At 39.9% G+C, this 16925-nt stretch overlaps 1 protein-coding gene across 1 annotated transcript in view; it reads right to left on the bottom strand.

Annotated features, from left to right (window-relative positions):
• The window catches only part of WWTR1 (WW domain containing transcription regulator 1), a 166462-nt gene extending 150979 nt beyond the window's left edge, over positions 1-15483 (bottom strand). Inside the window, exon 1 of the mRNA XM_087870277.1 lies at positions 15344-15483. The gene's annotated coding sequence lies outside the window, so the exon portion shown is untranslated. The remainder of the gene's footprint in view (positions 1-15343) is intronic.
• Positions 15484-16925: the final 1442 nt, after the last annotated feature.

Here is a 16925-nt window from a genome sequence, read left to right on the forward strand (position 1 = left end):
TGTGAACTGCTAAAAACTAGTCTGGCAGATAGCATATAATTTTATATTGTGTTAATATGAGTGAGAAAATATAATGTTTTATTTTTATTTTTTTAAAGATTTTTTAAAAGATTTTATTTACTTATTTGAGAGAGAGAGAGCAAGCACAAGCAGGGGTAGCGGCAGGGAGGGAGAAGCAGGCTCCCCGCTGAGCAAGGAACCCGACCTGGGACCTGATCCCAGGAACCTGGGATCATGACTTGAGCCACGAGGGCAGACACTTAACCAACTGAGCTACCCAGGTGCCTGAAATTATAATGTTTTAAAAGAATAAATAAGAATTAACTACCACTGGAAAAATATTCCATGATGTCATTTCATATATATAAGTTTTAATTACTCTATGCGATGGTGCCCATATAATATCAAGAAAGCACATGAAATTTTTATCCATAAGTTTCAGCTAGTGTAGTAGATAATGTAGTATTCTCAGAAAACATTTCAATTAAATTTTTAAAAATTACGTATCACCCCCCAAGTTGCACAGGTTTAGAGAGCATCGTTCACACTTACTCTAGTAAAGGATGTGTATGAGAATCTGACGTGTGCCCCATTTAGTTGTGCCACTCAGCCCTGCATGAGCATCAGGAACCTGCACAGCTTCTGCTATGCATAGATGATTCTTCCCAACTAATAGTAACTCCTACGGCTGAATTTTGAGAATAACTGAAAAGAAATAGAAGACACCATTTTCAGCATTTGAAGTATTCTTTGCTTTGCTATCATAGGTCTCTCTCAAGAGTTACGCATTCTTTGAAAATAATCAGGGAACAAGAGATACTGAATCACTCCACCTCTACCCTCTTACAACATATCTGAATTCAGAGCCTCCCAACACAAGCCCAAATACTCCAGGTCTAAAGCCACACCTCACCCTTAGTGGAAAGATCTACCTGGTGATTTTGCTTAATCATTAAAGGAGGCTTTCCCAAAATCAATACTTCAAATCATCCCTTTGTTTTCCTTTCCCCCCATTCCCCAGAGGTTCTTAAGACCCTGGAGGTAATGTTCCAAGGTAAGATCCAAGATGGGTAAAGAGAAGGGAGGTGTTTTTGAAATGCACAGGGAAAATGAAGAATTTGTATTACCTCAAGGCTAGTTTTCAGAAAGAACAAGTTGAAAATCTGGAAAATCATTCTCTTAAAAAAATAAATCCATGTGCATACACCCCCTTGGAAAGTTGCTTAACTTAGTTTGAAGATTGCTCTTTTAGGGAGATTTCTGTAGATTGCACCTTTAGTTAGACAAAAATAAATGTTTAGGTGAGACCACACACATATGTTTTCTAGTCCAGTTTAAAGCCAAATTCCTGGTGCCAGCCTTTGACATTCCAATCTCCCTGGGCCTTCCAACTCTCATGTTCTATGTTTTGAAATTTTTATGGTAAAGGGCACCTGCCTGGCACAGTGGGAAGAACACGTGACCCTTGATCTCGGGGTCATGAGTTCAAGCCCCATGTTGGGGGTAGACCCTATTTTTTTAATTAATTAATTAATTAAAATCTCTTTCCATTAAAAAAAGATATTAAAACATTCTATGGTAAGATTGAATGTTTCTCTGAAGGTCAGAGAGAACCAATGACATTTTTCAACGAAAGGGTTATGTGGCAAAGCAGTGTTTTTGGAAGATGAATCTGACAATATTGTGCAAGTGGGCTGGGAGGGAAAGAATGTTGGGAGACCAGTTAGGAAGCTATTATGTTTATCCCTGATGGAGGTCACAAGGGCTTGGACTAAGATGGTAGGAGGAAACCAGAATGATATATCTTTCTTCTTTTTATTTCTTCTTCCTTTCTTGTTAGTAGAACTTTTGTGTATCCACATTTCACGGAAGATGACTCTATCCCTGGCTCAGGGGTATATCCTGATTGGTCTAAGCCAATCATGAGAATCCTATACTCCTTGCTATTGATTGTCTTAGAAACGAGCATATGACCCAGTTTCAGTCAATGAGATCTGAGAAGTCTGCTAAGGGACTTCTAGGACAGATTTTGTCATTCTTACTAGACATACATCAGATGGTGCCCTCTCTTTATCTGCACCTCAGGGTGTCTGGTTGTGATGCCTAGATCTCCGGCAACCATTGTACAACCAGACAGCCTGAAGATCAAGAACATTTGAGGTCCTCGATCATGTTATTCAACCAAGCTTCCCAGTTTTTGAGCTTGTATTATCAGAAGAATAAAGGCACTGACAAGAGAAATAAGGAAGTTCAGGGCTAAGGAAGGATCTGGAGAAGACAATGAAACTCTGTATTATAAATGCCGAACATGAAGAGAGGTGATGTTTCAAGGTGGAAATGGCCAGCACCTAATTAGATGCATGAAAATAAAGCTTAGAGATGATATCAGAGCCCAAAATATCAATGTGGAGTTCTCTGCAGAAACTGGTGTCTGCAAAGGGAAGAGGTAAGGAGGAGCATTGTCCCTGTCCTAATGTCCCACACCGACTCCTCTGAGGGAATCTAACATCAGAGGAAAAATTGTAAATTACCATCTGCTTAAAGAAAAAGAAGAGAGAGAGATCCCTGCCAACCTATGCTCTCGATAAAGATCTATTCATATTCCAGAACAGGAATCTTCTTTCTCCATAGGAAAAGGAAAGAAACAAAAAATTTTTCAGCACTGCTTCTTCATCAGCAAAATTTAATGGGAATGTTTCTAGACAGTTTAAGGATTTTAGCACCTCTGGTTTTAAAGGGGAGTCCCAAACCTCTATCATCACCTCAGCAATATGAAAATTCAGACTCATTCTTATTGAATCAGAGCGTATTTTTTCATTAGATTCTTTGTGTTTTTCACGGAAAAGAGAAACAAGAAAAGAAATATCCATTAGAGTAGATGCCCTATTTGATGATAATAGCCCCAACTTTAGTATGTCAGGTTTTGTGTAGGATGCCTTTACGTATTGTTTCTCTCAGCAACCCTGCCAGGGAGATATTGTTAGTCAAATTTACAGATGAGGAACAGAATTAGGCAGATTAACTTGCCCAAGGCCACAGTTAGCTGGAATTCTCAGTCAAGTCGGCCTGCTGCCAAGGCACATACCCATTTTGCCACACACCACCGACTTTTTCAAGGCAGAGAATGTAGAGCAGGAAGGCAATGGGCCTTGGAGTGTGCACACTTTTTAATGGAAGCAATCTGCAAAAAAGTCAGAGAAGGAACAACCTGAAAGAGTGTTAAACTCTGAAGTCTATCACCACCATCCAGTCTCTAGTCACCTGGATGAGGCACAGTCCCAAGGTAATGTGATAATCCACTTCAGGGTCCATTTCATATTTGCTAAAAATGTCTTTCCCCCAAAATACCATTGATGAAAGAGACCACTGCAAACAGCGCTAGGACTGGAGATATTGGTGGTGGGAGTTCTGTCTTTGCCTTTTTGTCTTCTCAATACATGGTATCTTGGTCAAACTCATCCATTTCCATGGCTTTTACTACCTTTCATATGCTGACAAGTCCCAAACATACAGCTATAGAATCCTTTCCAGCTCCAGATACCATCTCCTCATGGTGCTCCCACAGGCACCTCAAACACAATGTGTCTAAAACCGAGCTTACTGTCTCACTCTCACCCCTCAATCTGTTTTTCACCCCACATTCCCTCTCTTGAGAAGTGCCACCACAGCCAACTGGTGGTTGAAAACAGAAATCTGTCCATCACCCTCACAGTTTACGGCCCTCTGTTCCAGTGCAATTCCACTGTCTAAGCACCTCTCTAATCCTATGCTTCTAAACCTTCTTTTGCATCATGGCACACAAACTTAATTTGTGAAACTTGGACTTGCTCTGACTGAAGTAATTTATTTTTAGTTTAGTTTTTACAAACGAGAAAATGAACACATAGGTTCATGGCTAACTCATAAAAACCACAAGCATTTAGGGATACATTTAGGCCTCGTTAACCCTCAGGATCTAGGGTCTGAAGTGCTGGAGGGAACCCCCAAATCCCTCTCTTTCTCATCTCTCTTCCTTTCTGTTTTATTTTTCTCTTGAAGGTCAGCTCTCTCAGTTTCCCTATTCACTTAGCAGAAGGTGATCACCCCCAGTGGATGAACTGGAAATTTCGTAATATCAGTTCCAAGGTTCCAGATGAAAGGGCTCATTGGCTCAACTTGGATCAAGCAAGTTGCAATTCCTTGTCCAATTGACTTAAAATTTTTAAGCTTTATTGAGATATAATTAACAAATACAATTTAGCATATTTAAGGTGTACAATGTGACGCCTTGATGTATGTATGCATTGTGCAGGGATCCCACCATCAAGTTCACATCCATCACCTCACATGTGTACTTTTGTTGTGCTGGTTACTGAGAACATTTAAGTTCTACTGTCTTAGCAAATTTCAGTTATACAAAATAGTATTATCAACTATAGTCAGCATGATATACTTTAGATCCTCAGATCTTATTCATCTTCATAAATGAAATCTTGTAGCATTTTACTAACCTCTCCTTATTTCCCTCACCCTCCAGCCCCTGGCAGCCGCCATTCTACTCTCTATGAATTAAAACTTTTTGTTTTGTTTTTTAGACTCCACATATAAGTGATACCATGCAGTATTTACCTTTCTCTGGCTTATTTCACTTATCATAATGCCCTCCGGGTTCATCCATGTATCACAAATGGTAGGACGAATTGACTATTGCTAAAAAGTCTAATTATATATTCCAGATTGCTCCCACTGTCACTATGTGGATGGAGTCAGAGGTGGAATTGCTAGACAAGGCAGAATTATAATCACTCATGGAGATAATCCATTAAACATTAAGACAGGATTGGAACACAGGACTCCAAGTCTTTGCAATTCTCTACCAGGCAGGGATAACTTTAGACAAAATGGCAGCTCAGGCAAGTAGCACCCTGAGTTGACCCCTTCTGTGTCTTGTGTTTATTATCTGTATACCTGTATTGGAAGGTGATGTGCTGGGCTGATGATCTTTGTCATGTAATTGTATATTTGTAATTGTAATTGTATATACTTGGATCATAGAATCAAAGTTTGCCTTAGGGGCACCTGGGTGGCTCAGTCGTCCCTCGGCTCAGGGCCTGATCCCAGGGTCCTGGGATTGAGCCACACATCGGGCTCCCTGCCTCGCTGGGAGCCTGCTTCTTCCTCTTCCACTCCCCCTGCTTGTGTTTCCTCTCTCGCTGGTTGTCTCTCTCTGTCAAATAAATAAATAAAATCTTTAAAAAAAAAAAAGTTTGCCTTTGATTTTGTTATATGTCAGCAAGAATAAACACATTTCCTCTTGGCACATCTGAAATGTGCCCTACATTCAAAAACAAACACTGCATGAATGATACAAAAAGTCTTTTGCACGTTGTCTGTCTGGGCATAGCAGGCTTGCTCAATACAAAGAACCTGGGCTTTTGAGAAAAATTCTGAAAATCTTGCTTTTTTTTTTTTTAAGATTTATTTATTTATTTGAGAGAGAGAGAGTTACAGAGGGAGAGGGAGAAGCAGACTCCCCACTGAGCAGGGAGCCAGGGCTAGATCCTAGGACCCTGGGATCATGACCTGAACCGAAGGCAGACGCTTAACTGACTGAGCCACCTAGGCACCCCTAAAAATCTTGCTTTTAAATGCACTTCAATTTTCAATAACTTTGTAATCTTAGGTAAGTTAATCAACTTCTCAGAGACTCATCTTTGTTCATGTGCAAAATGGATATAATGATAGCACTGCAGAATTGTTTAAGCAGACTAAATGAGACCATGTGTATAAAGCACCGAGCAAATAGCAGGTACTAAGTCATAACAATTACTATGGTTCTTTGATTTTCAAAGGCAACTTTTTCTCTAGTTTGCTCTTATAAACCAGAAAAATACTACTAAACACATTCTGATTAACTAATGAAATAACAAGCAAGTTCAGTCTTCCATTGACTATGGAAGCCAAAAATTGGTTTACAGGACTTCAGTTTTGACTATTACTTACCAGGCTGGCCATCACCTCTCTGAGACTATAGGGGCTGTTGATTCTGTTCTGCTGTGAGACTGGCCACGTGCCACATAGCCCAGTCCCTCTCAAGTTACTGCCTGAGTTGCCCCCCACCCCTGAAATCAGCTCTGCCAGGAGGGTATCAGTTGTAGGAATTCTCACTTTGACAAATAAAGTCAAGGTTTAAAATGTAAATGGTGTTAACATTTACCATGGACCTAAATCCTTGTTACTCACCTGGTTACTTTCGACCCGTGATGCCTTAAGTCCAAATCTACCCACACCTCACCCTATAGAAAGAAGGTAGAATATAAAGTTTCCTACCAAAATAGATATTGAAATGTAAAAGTCTCTCGTTATAGAGATTTTAGTCATCAGAGATTTCTCCCTTGAGAATTGCCAGGACATGAGCTGAAATGAGTAGATTTAGGGACTTGTGTTTGGAAGACTTAGGAGTTGTTAAGGAGTATGTCACAAAGTGGGAGCCTGGATTTCAGAGCCCATCTGGAGCACACATGTTGTTTACATCTATAACCACATAAAAGGTGATGAACAACCCAAGAAGGTTTTGCCAACAAATAGAAACATTTACCACACAGCAGTTGTAATGGCCAAAATATTAAAAACTGGTTAGAAATTAATGAATACATTTACAAAACTATCCAAGTAGATTGGTTGATCTCATCAGAATTCTTTGATCTAGGATTCTGGCAGAGAAAATCTAATTTTTCAAATAAATCATTAAATTAAGAATATCTTCTATGAAAAATACTGATTAAAGATGGATGATTGAACAAATGTCTTTATCCCTCCCCCAGATATCCATTAAAATAGAAATAAAGAGATTTTTAAAAATTAAAAGGAGGACATAATGATAGTAATGAGATTTTAGAAGCTGAAAAGTAGGATAATTGTTATCTAATTTAGAAAATTAAGAAAGCTAAGTCCTAAACTAGCAGAGAGGAAAACCAGGAAACAACCAAATTCCCAGGATAGGTCATACACACATAAAGTCCCCTTCCAAATGCAGCTTAGTTGACTGCTTCTCCCCAATACCACGAGAATACTTGAGGTTCTCTTCTCTAGAGGGTATAATAAAGGTCCCTAAGCCAGAATTAGGGGTACTACACATGATTAAGATTAGGAATACTATACTGAAAGCAGAGAGATGTGAAAAAAAGGTTTATATAATGAAGTACTGTGATCCCCAGTCCACTTCCAGAACACTGGCAACTTGGTATAACTGACCCCTGTAGATAGAAAAAGGGTCGTTCTTTTTCCCTGGAAAACTTAAACAGATCAAGAAAAAACAACCTAAAGACAATGACGTTCCCCCTTACCCCCAGTATAAATGGCCCAGGCAGATCATCCTAAAGACTGAACTCAACAAGCTTCATCCATGGCACAGAACTTCCCATCAGATCTAAAATGTTAATAAAGGGCAGGGATTACCAGCCATCTGAAGAAAGCCTCTACCAGGAAATACAGAGACAAAAAAAAAAACACAAAGGAAAAAAAAATACTAGAGGGGAAACAGAAGCTATGGAGCAAATTAAAACCTTCAAAAAGAATTAAATATTAATATCTTCAGAGAAGTAAAATAGATATTATAAGAATAGAACGCTATAAAAAGAATCAGTAGAGGAAAAAAGAAGAACTCTTAGAAATTTAAGATATGGTAAGAGATTAAAAAATTTAACAGAAGATTTAAGGTGATAAAGTTGAGGAGCTCTCAGGAAATAAAGCCAAAAGACAAGGAAAAGGATGATAGGAAAGAAGAGAGAAAACAATCAGAGGATTAGCCTAGAAGGCAATAGGAGTTCCAGAAAGAGAGAGCAGAAATAATGTGGAGGAACTCATAATAAATCAACAATTCAAGACAACTTCCAAAACCAAGAGACACAAGCTGCCAGATTGATAGGGCCCAACAAAGACCTAGTGCAGGGGATGAAAACAGACGAACACCAAAGCACATCATGGTGAAAGTTCAGAACCCTGGAGATAGGAGCAAATCCAACAAGCTTTCAGAGGGAAAAAGCAGGTGTCATACAAAGAACCAGGAGTCCAAATATTGGGAAACCATATGAGATGGCAATTATTAATTCATACAAGAGACAGAATACCACTTTAGTTTCTACAAAATAAAGGGAAACAGTAGGTAGAACTCTAGGAGAATACTTGTGGAGAAATCCTAATCTGAAAACATACATTTGTAGGCCAGAAACTGAAAGCAAATACTCAATGTTTTGTTGGAGTTGCATTGAGAAATAGATTATGGCTAGGATTTCTTCTTAATCCTTGGATATCAACAAAACCACAATCATAATAGCTAACCTGGGCCAGGCATCTCACTAAACACTTCTAACACACGTTAGCTTGTATACTCTTTTTTTCTTTTCCTTTTTTGGTGGTGGTGGTGGGGGGAAGGGACAGAGGGAGAGGGAGGGAGAGAACCTAAGCAGGCTCTATGCCCAGCACAGAGCCAGACCTAGGGCTTGCTCTCAGGATCCTGAGATCAAGAGCCGGATGCTTAACTGACAGAGCCACCTGGGTGCCCTAGCTTGTACACTCTTTATGACAATCTAAATAGACAGAAATAATTACCACAATTTTACAGATTAAGTTATGCTAATTAAGTAATTTACCCAACATCACACAAACCTAGAATCTAGTCTCCAAACTCCAAAACCCACTCTTCCAACCACTACGCCATGCACCCTTGGGAAGTAATGTTCATATTTAAGTATTTCAGTCACAATTTTTATAAAGCTCAATATTTCTGCCAACACTGACTTCTTAAAGACAGCAAAAATATGTATACCAGAACTCTATATCTTCATATTTTGAGAGAGAACAAAAAGGAAAGATGGAGATTAGCTTAAAATTATTATAAAATAGGGGCGCCTGGGTGGCTCAGTCGTTAAGCGTCTGCCTTCAACTCAGGGAGTGATCCTAGCGTTCTGGGATCGAGCCCCACATCAGGCTCCTCCGCTGGGAGCCTGCCTCTTCCTCTCCCACTCCCCCTGCTTGTGTTCCCTCTCTCGCTGGCTGTCTCTCTCTCTGTCAAATAAATAAATAAAATCTTTAAAAAAATTACTATAAAATAAAATACTAGTTCATGATTCTTCAGAAAAGAGTATTTTGGTTAGCTGGCAGGACTTCTAGGAAAACTTTTAAGAAAAGGAAAGCCTCAAAGATAAGGGTCCAAAAAAAAGTAGAAATATTTCAGTTTTAGCTGGCTTACCACTCAATTGCTCAGTGGTATTAATGCCCAAACTATAAGAACATTTTGCATAAGGCTTTTATAAGTTGGCCTGGCAGCCATTTTTATGTACACACCCCCCCTACCGAATTTTCCACATTAATGTGCTTCCATTGTTCTCATTTGGGCCTGCAGTAACTTTAACCCTCTTCCAGATGTTTCCTGACATCAGCATCCAAGATGTGCTGGCCAGCTGTCTTTAAAATTGCAGGAACTCTGTGTTGTGTGCATTAGTTATGCAAATGGGAAAGCAAGGACAAGAAGCCAACGTAGAGTATAAAAAAGAACCAGGGGAGGGATTGGACCAGGGCTTTACTGGCACATGTAATGTAGGTAGAAAGCCAAGATAGCAAGCTGTCTTTGATCAAAACCCCCAGCAGCCTTCACCAGCACTCCCCACGCAGAAAGGTCACTGTCCTCAGTTCCCAGGTCAGGCCTGGATTTCTGGGAGTTTCCTCACTCCATTTTGGTGACTTAACAGATCCACACTGAATACCCACAGATCTACTGACCCTCTAACCAGTTTCTCCTTTGCTCTACTTTCTCAACAGAAAAATATCTGCATAGACCAAAGAACAATTCCCCAATGTGTAGTCCTCAGTAAATTAATAGATGTCTCATGAAAAAAAGGGTTGGGCAGGCAAATGAGTTGAGAAAAACCTAGGTTAAACAAAGTCAAGCAATTCTCTTTCCCAAAGCACTCTCAGGGCCTCTGATATGTTCATGAGCACTGGGAATATCAGAGGGAACCAGTTTTTGGAAGACTGAGTCCCTGTGAGAAAATGCTGGACAAGAGGCAATGTGGCTTCTCAGCCCCAATCACCTTCTCAGATGCCAACCTAACTGCCTACTGAATAGCTTTGCATATCCCAAATTTAACACACCCGATACTGAACTCCCAATCGCCTCTTCCACCTGCTCAGGCTCCGGTTTCTCCTTCCTGGGTTATGGCAGTACCATCACCATCCTCCTAAACTAGAATTAGGGCAGTCATCCTCCATGTTTCCTTTGTCCTCATCTTCACCCTCCCCCATCTAATCCACCCTGCAGTAAAGGGCTACTGCTTTGTCTTCCTAGAGCCTCCGAGGGTACAGATCACCAGCCTCAGACCTGCATCCTTAGCTGATGACCGGACATTCCTATTCGGTTCACTCAGAAACACTGTACCTGAGCTTGTCAATGACTGGGTTCATGCCTTCCTTACCCAACGGGCAGGCAGCCTTTTAAACTCTCTATTACTATGAACAATAGAGAATCACTATGTTCTCAGTCCCACTATGGTGGGGGTTTTTTCTAGTTTTGTTTTCATTTTTTTATTTTGTTTTATTGGTTGGTTGATTTTTATTTGTTTGTTTTATTTTTAATTGTGGTCAAATGCACATAACATAAAATTCACCATCTTAACCATTTTCAAGTGTGTTGTTCAGCGGTTTTAAGTGCATTCACGTTGTTGTACAACCAACCTCCAGAAGTCTTCTCATGTTGTAAAACTGAAACTCTGTACTGATTAAACAACTCCCCATTTTGCTGTCCCCCCAGCCTCTACTATTTTCTATAATCACCATTCTGCTTTCTCTATGAATTTGACTACTCTAAGTACCTCACATAGTATTATGTACTTCATTCAGTATTTGTCTTTTTTGTGACTAGCTTATTTCATTTAGTATAATGTCTTCACGGTTCATCTATGTCATAGCATGTGTCAAATATCCTTCCTTTTAAAAGTAAATAATATTCCATTTTATGTATATACCACATTATGTTTATCCATCTGCCGATGGACACTTGGGTTGTGTCTACCTTTGGTTATTGTGAATAATGCAACTACAAATATGGGTGTACATGTATCTCTTTGAGACCCCACTTTCAATTCTTATGGATATATACCTGGAAGTGGAATTGCTGGATTACATGGTGAATCTATGTTTAATAGATTGCAACCTAAACATGGACGGCACTGGAGGAGATAATGCTAAGTGAAATAAGTCAAGCAGAGAAAGACAACTATCATATGATTTCTCTCATCTATGGAACATAAGAACTAGGATGATCGGTAGGAGAAGAAAGGGATAAAGAAAGGGGGGGTAATCAGAAGGGGGGATGAAACATGAGAGACTATGGACTATGAGAAACAAACTGAGGGCCTCAGAGGGGAGGGGGGTGGGGGAATGGGATAGACCGGTGATGGGTAGTAAGGAGGGCACGTATTGCATGGTGCACTGGGTGTTATACATAACTAATGAATCATCGAGCTTTACATTGGAAACCGGGGATGTACTGTATGGTGACTAACATAATATAATAAAAAATCATTAAAAAAAAAAAACAACAACATTTAATGTCACTAAACGCCTCACTCCTCTTGGAAGCAGCTTCGTATTTGTGTAGTCTGAGACTTTTGAATATGACACCTGGGTCAGAAATGCAAAACGTGTTTGAATGAAAGTTCTTTGCTGCTCTAAGCTGCATTAACTTTATTTTTGCCTAATAAATATGGACAAATCGTGATAGAAAAAAATAGATTGCAACCTAGGATAGATTACTTAACATCTGTGTTTTGGTTTTCTCATCTGTAAAAAAAAAAATTTAATTATAGCACTTATCTTGTAGGGTTATTGTTAAGATTAGAAGAATTAATACCTGGAAAGCACTTATAAAACATTATAATTATCCCTTTTTAACAAAGGAAGAATTTGAGGCATAAATAAGTAACTTGCTCAAGTTCTCATATCTCATAAGGAGCAGAGCCAGGATATTAACCCAGGTTCACAGCTAAAGTCTGTTCTCTTAACTACTCTGCCAAAGTGATTTCCCTCCCCAGTTTTAGGACACTTTTACTGATGAACTCCACCTAAGAGGGGTATGTACTGATTCACCTACACCGGCACAGTTTGGGAGGAAAAGGAAGGAGGGTAGAAGAGGGAGCCCTACATACCAGAAAAAAAGAACCACCAAAATCTTGATATACTGCCAAAAGGATATGAGATCAGTAGTAAAATCATAACAAATAATTCTATTATTAGTGTGACTTGTTAGAAGTGATATAAACCAAGTAGATTCACTTCTGTTTATTTTTGAGTTGCCAAGTGTCAGCAACTCCTACAGTGTGTGGCTGTGAGCGGGAGTGAGGGTGTGAGAGGGTGTATGTGTGTTGGGAAGTGGGGGGACATTATTGTGCCCAAACTCCACTCACCTCACCAGCCATGGGACACTCACTATGAAGTTACTTCTCTTTCCCTTCTCAGGGGTTTATATGAAGGCCATTTTCGTAAGAAATAAATGCCAAAAATGAAGGGAGAAGGATGTGTAATAATCATATCTTACAACTAAACCATAGCTTTAGGTTCAGTACTTACGTTTCTTTGTAGCAATGCTTCTAAAAACCATAGAAGTGGCTAACAAGTTTTCTGGCAACCCTGTTTATCGCATGGAGAAATTACACAAAACGATTAAGTAAGTGGCTTGTTCAGAGAGACTTAGTAATACACTCTAGGCTTTCATGAAGATGAGCTCATGGATAAATTTGGTGGTGTGCTCATTCTGAATGAAAGTGGTTCAGCTCGGCCAGATGTTTCACTGAGTGCCACAGAGCCTGTGCAGTTACACCCAAGAGAGCTACAAGATGCATTTGTTTCGTGAGAGACGGGCACTGGAGCTTGTTTTGTTATCTCCGAGAGAAACAGTGACCTCAGAGCCTGGGCATACACAACCTGGCCACTAGTTCTGTCCATTGCAGACTTCTCCCCCTCGACCTTTGCCAGCTGGGCTTCCATCCAGATCATCCACTGACCCCGCTCCTACCCAGGTCACCAATACCCATCTCCAACAGTCACTCCTGGTTTTCATCTCACCTACTCTCTCAGCAGCAGCAGCCGACTAGTCTCTCTTTCTTGAGAGGTTTACTTCTCTTGGCTTCTACGGCACCACATTTTCCTGGTTTTCTAACTACTATGTAGGCTGCTGTTGCTCAGTCTTCTCTGACAGCTTCCTTGCCATCCATCTGACCTCTTAAAGATGGAGGGCCCTATGGCCCACGGAGATTTCACCCAGTATCTAGCTCACAGCTCTCCAGGCCCTCTTGCTGTTTCCATACCAGCTTTGAACTGGCTCTGCCTAGAACACTCTTCTTCCAGGGATCCACAGCCCTAACTCCTCACTTCTTGGAAATCTTAAAGTTCACCTTGTCAATGAGGCCTCCCCGACTTCCCTATTTAAAAATCACAAACCAGCTCCACCCTCACAATCCTAATCCTCCTTATCCTTCCCTTTTTTATAACACTTGTCACCTTCTAAGATAATTATGTATAAAATCTAAACCCTAACCACCGTCTAGACGGTCTTTCACAAAATGTCCCTCCCCGCAGCCTCCCTCTCTGACCTTCTCTCCTACCATTCTCCCATCACTCCTCCAGTTCTGTTCCTTACAACAAACTAAATTCATTCCCACCACAAAGCCTAGACCTCTGCGGTCCTCCATACCTGTAAAGCTCTTCTCTCAGATCTTCAAATGGCTCGGACCTCATTAGGCAGGTCTCAGTCCAAGGTCACTCCACCAAGAGGCCTCCTCTGACCACCCAGTCTAAAGAGGCTCCCCAGTTACTCTGTTATATTTGTTTCATAACATTTAGCACTCTTTGAAATCATCATATTATTTATGCTCATTTATTCATTGTTGATTACTTACTGTCTGCCCTTTTACCCAATATGAATTTCATAAGATCAAAGACTATGGCTGTTTTGCTCATCATTGTATTCTCAAAGCTTGGCACAGTGTCTGTTATGCAATAGGCGCTCAGTTTATATGTCTTGATTGAATAAATGCTGAATGAGGTTGAAGTAATGGAAAGGCAAGAAGAGGGGAGGGGAGGAAGGCAGAATTTTATTCTATTATTCTACTGTTCTAAATCTTAAAACTATTGGGAACTTTGATAGAGAAAAGAGAAGAAGGAGTAAGCAAAAACACAAATAATGATCAATTCCCCAGGTCAGATTTTCTCCTAGCCATGGCTCTCTTCCTGTTTAGTCCTCATTTGCCACTTAATCAACATTCTCTTGTTCCTGAATTCACAACAATTCCTGTGTTGTGATATGATATGACCCCACCTCTTGACCACTCAGCGTGGGTGTTTTAGTTGCTGATAAAACCTTGTATCAAGAGGAAAAGCAAGGGCGCCTGACTGGCTCCCTTGGTTGAGTAAGTGACTCTTGTTCTCGGGGTTGTGAGTTTGAGCCCCATGTTGGGTGTGGAGATTACTTAAAAATTTTAAAATCTTAAAAAGAAAAAAAAAAAGAGGAAAAGCAAGGATTCCCTGCACATTAGGATTGTGTACCCTACCTTCACATTCTTGAAATTTATGAATAGACATTTAAAAAAATTAGATATTAGAGTGAGGCCAATCCAAAGCTAATTCCTATGGCATAGTAACAGCCCTAGGTTTCCTGACTGTAGTCACTACTCTAAGCTGTAACTGAAATGCCAAAATAATTAACTGATAGTTATACCCAATTTACCACTAAAGAGGATGGGAAGTATTTTAGAACCAATTACACTCTAGGACAATACAAATGATATTTCATTTAATCCTCAAAATAACTCTAAGAGGTATACATTATTACCATGTGACGTGGGTTGGAAACTGAGGCTCAGTCAAATTACAACCTTTGCTCAGGGTCATGCTGTCAATGAGTAGGGAAGGGAAGTGTCTGAGGCCCAGGGCTACATTTTCCTCTCTACCCAGACTGCCTCCCAAGCAAACATCCAGATTTGACATATCCTGTGAACACGAATGACTACCCTGGTGAGCAGAGTATGTGGGTGGAAAGAAAGGGTAATAGAGTAGTCCCCAGTTATCTGCAGGGGATCTGTTCCAGTAACCCTGGTGGGTGCCTGAAACTGCGGTTGTATCAGACCGTATATATACTAAGCCTTTTCCTCTATACACATACCTATGATAGTGTTTAATTTATAAAGCAGGCACAATAAGAGATTGACAATAACTAATAATAAAATGGAACAAGTATGACAGTGTACTGTAATAAAGTAATGGGGAACATGGTGTCTCTTCTCTCTCAAAACATCTTATTCGCTGTACTCACCCTTCTTCTTGTGATGATGTGAATAACAAAAGGCCCAGGATGAGATGAAGCGAGGTGGATGAGTCAGGCTACTCTTGACCTTCTGCTGATTCCTCGGAAGGAGGATCATCTGCTTCCGGAGCAGGATTGACCACAGGTAACTGAAGCCGCAGAAGATGAAACTGTGAGCAGGGACTACTGAGCTGAAGAATGAGAAGGGGTCTGGAATTTATGATTTGGGACCGGAGTGGAGTTGGGGGAATCGAAATTCACAATATATTTTCCCATGTACTCGGTATTAATTTTAAAATATATTTCAAGTTCAGGGGTGCCTGGGTGGCTCAGTCGTTAAGCGTCTGCCTTTGGCTCAGGGCGTGATCCCGGGTCCTGGGATCGAGCCCCACATTGGGCTCCATGCTCCACTGGGCGCCTGCTTCTTCCTCTCCCACTCCCCCTGCTTGTGCTCCCTCTCTCACTGGCTGTCTGTCAAATAAATAAATAAAATCTTAAATATATATACATATACACACACACATATATATATATTTCAAGTTCAAATATTTGACTTAAAAAAAAGGTTTTTCACACATAAGCCATTAGAAATATAGGGCTATGGTCTATGCCAATTCTAAAAAAATAGAAAACAAAACCAAAACACTAATTTTCCTGTAATGATGTGTATCTTGAATTTTTAAATCTATCAACTTATTTAACTTCTCTGAGGCAGTTGTCCATCCCATAAAGTGGAGATGTATTTCACATGAGTGCTGGGAGACAGGTGAGTGTGAATATGTATGACTAAAGGGCTGGACAAGTATTAATTTCTCTTCCTACTACTTACAGTAATCACAAAAACAGTTAAAGTAAGTTGACAAAACGTTGAGCAAAAAAATCTTTTTATCCAGAGAGAGCTGTTTGTGTTGAATTTAGAAACTGACAGCTGTGGGGCACCTGGGTGGCTCAGTCAGTGAAGCGTTTGCCTTCGGCTCAGGTCATGATCCCGGGGTCCTAGGATCGAGTCCTGCATGGGGATCCCTGCTCGGGGAGCCTGCTTCTCCCTCTGCCAGCTGCTCCCCCTGCTTGTGTTCTCTCTCCCTCTTTCTGACAAATAAATAAAAAAATCTTAAAAAAAAAAAAAAAGAAAAAGAAACTGCCAGTTGTGATACTCTGAAGTCTCTGATCCCTTTAGCTGAATCTGATCAGTTGTCAAAGGAAGAAAAAGACATTAAAACAATCCTAAGTAATTTAAAACTACTCTAAATATACTGTTATTGAGGAATGGCCCAAAAGAAAATAAAAATATTCTTATTTGGTATTAGGGAAAAAAGATATTCTACATATCTGTACTTTTACATTTTCTCTTGGAACTATTTACTTATTGATGGTTGAGACCTGGTTTCTCACAGTAAACAAAAAGTCATATTTTAAATTCAATTTCTAGATTTCTTCATAACCACAATATTCTATAAATGAACAAATGTCTATTTGAGTGGTTCTGAATGTGAAGTTTAGGTAAGTTCACAAAAGTTAACAACAGGTTGAGAAAATGAAAATTTTTCTTTTCTTTTCTTTCCTTTCTTTTTTTTTTAGAAAATGATTTTTT

Source organism: Ursus americanus, chromosome 20 (genome assembly GCF_024610735.1).
Source record: "Ursus americanus isolate L20-20 chromosome 20, mUrsAme1.1.p, whole genome shotgun sequence".
Classification (NCBI taxonomy): Eukaryota; Metazoa; Chordata; class Mammalia; order Carnivora; family Ursidae; genus Ursus; species Ursus americanus.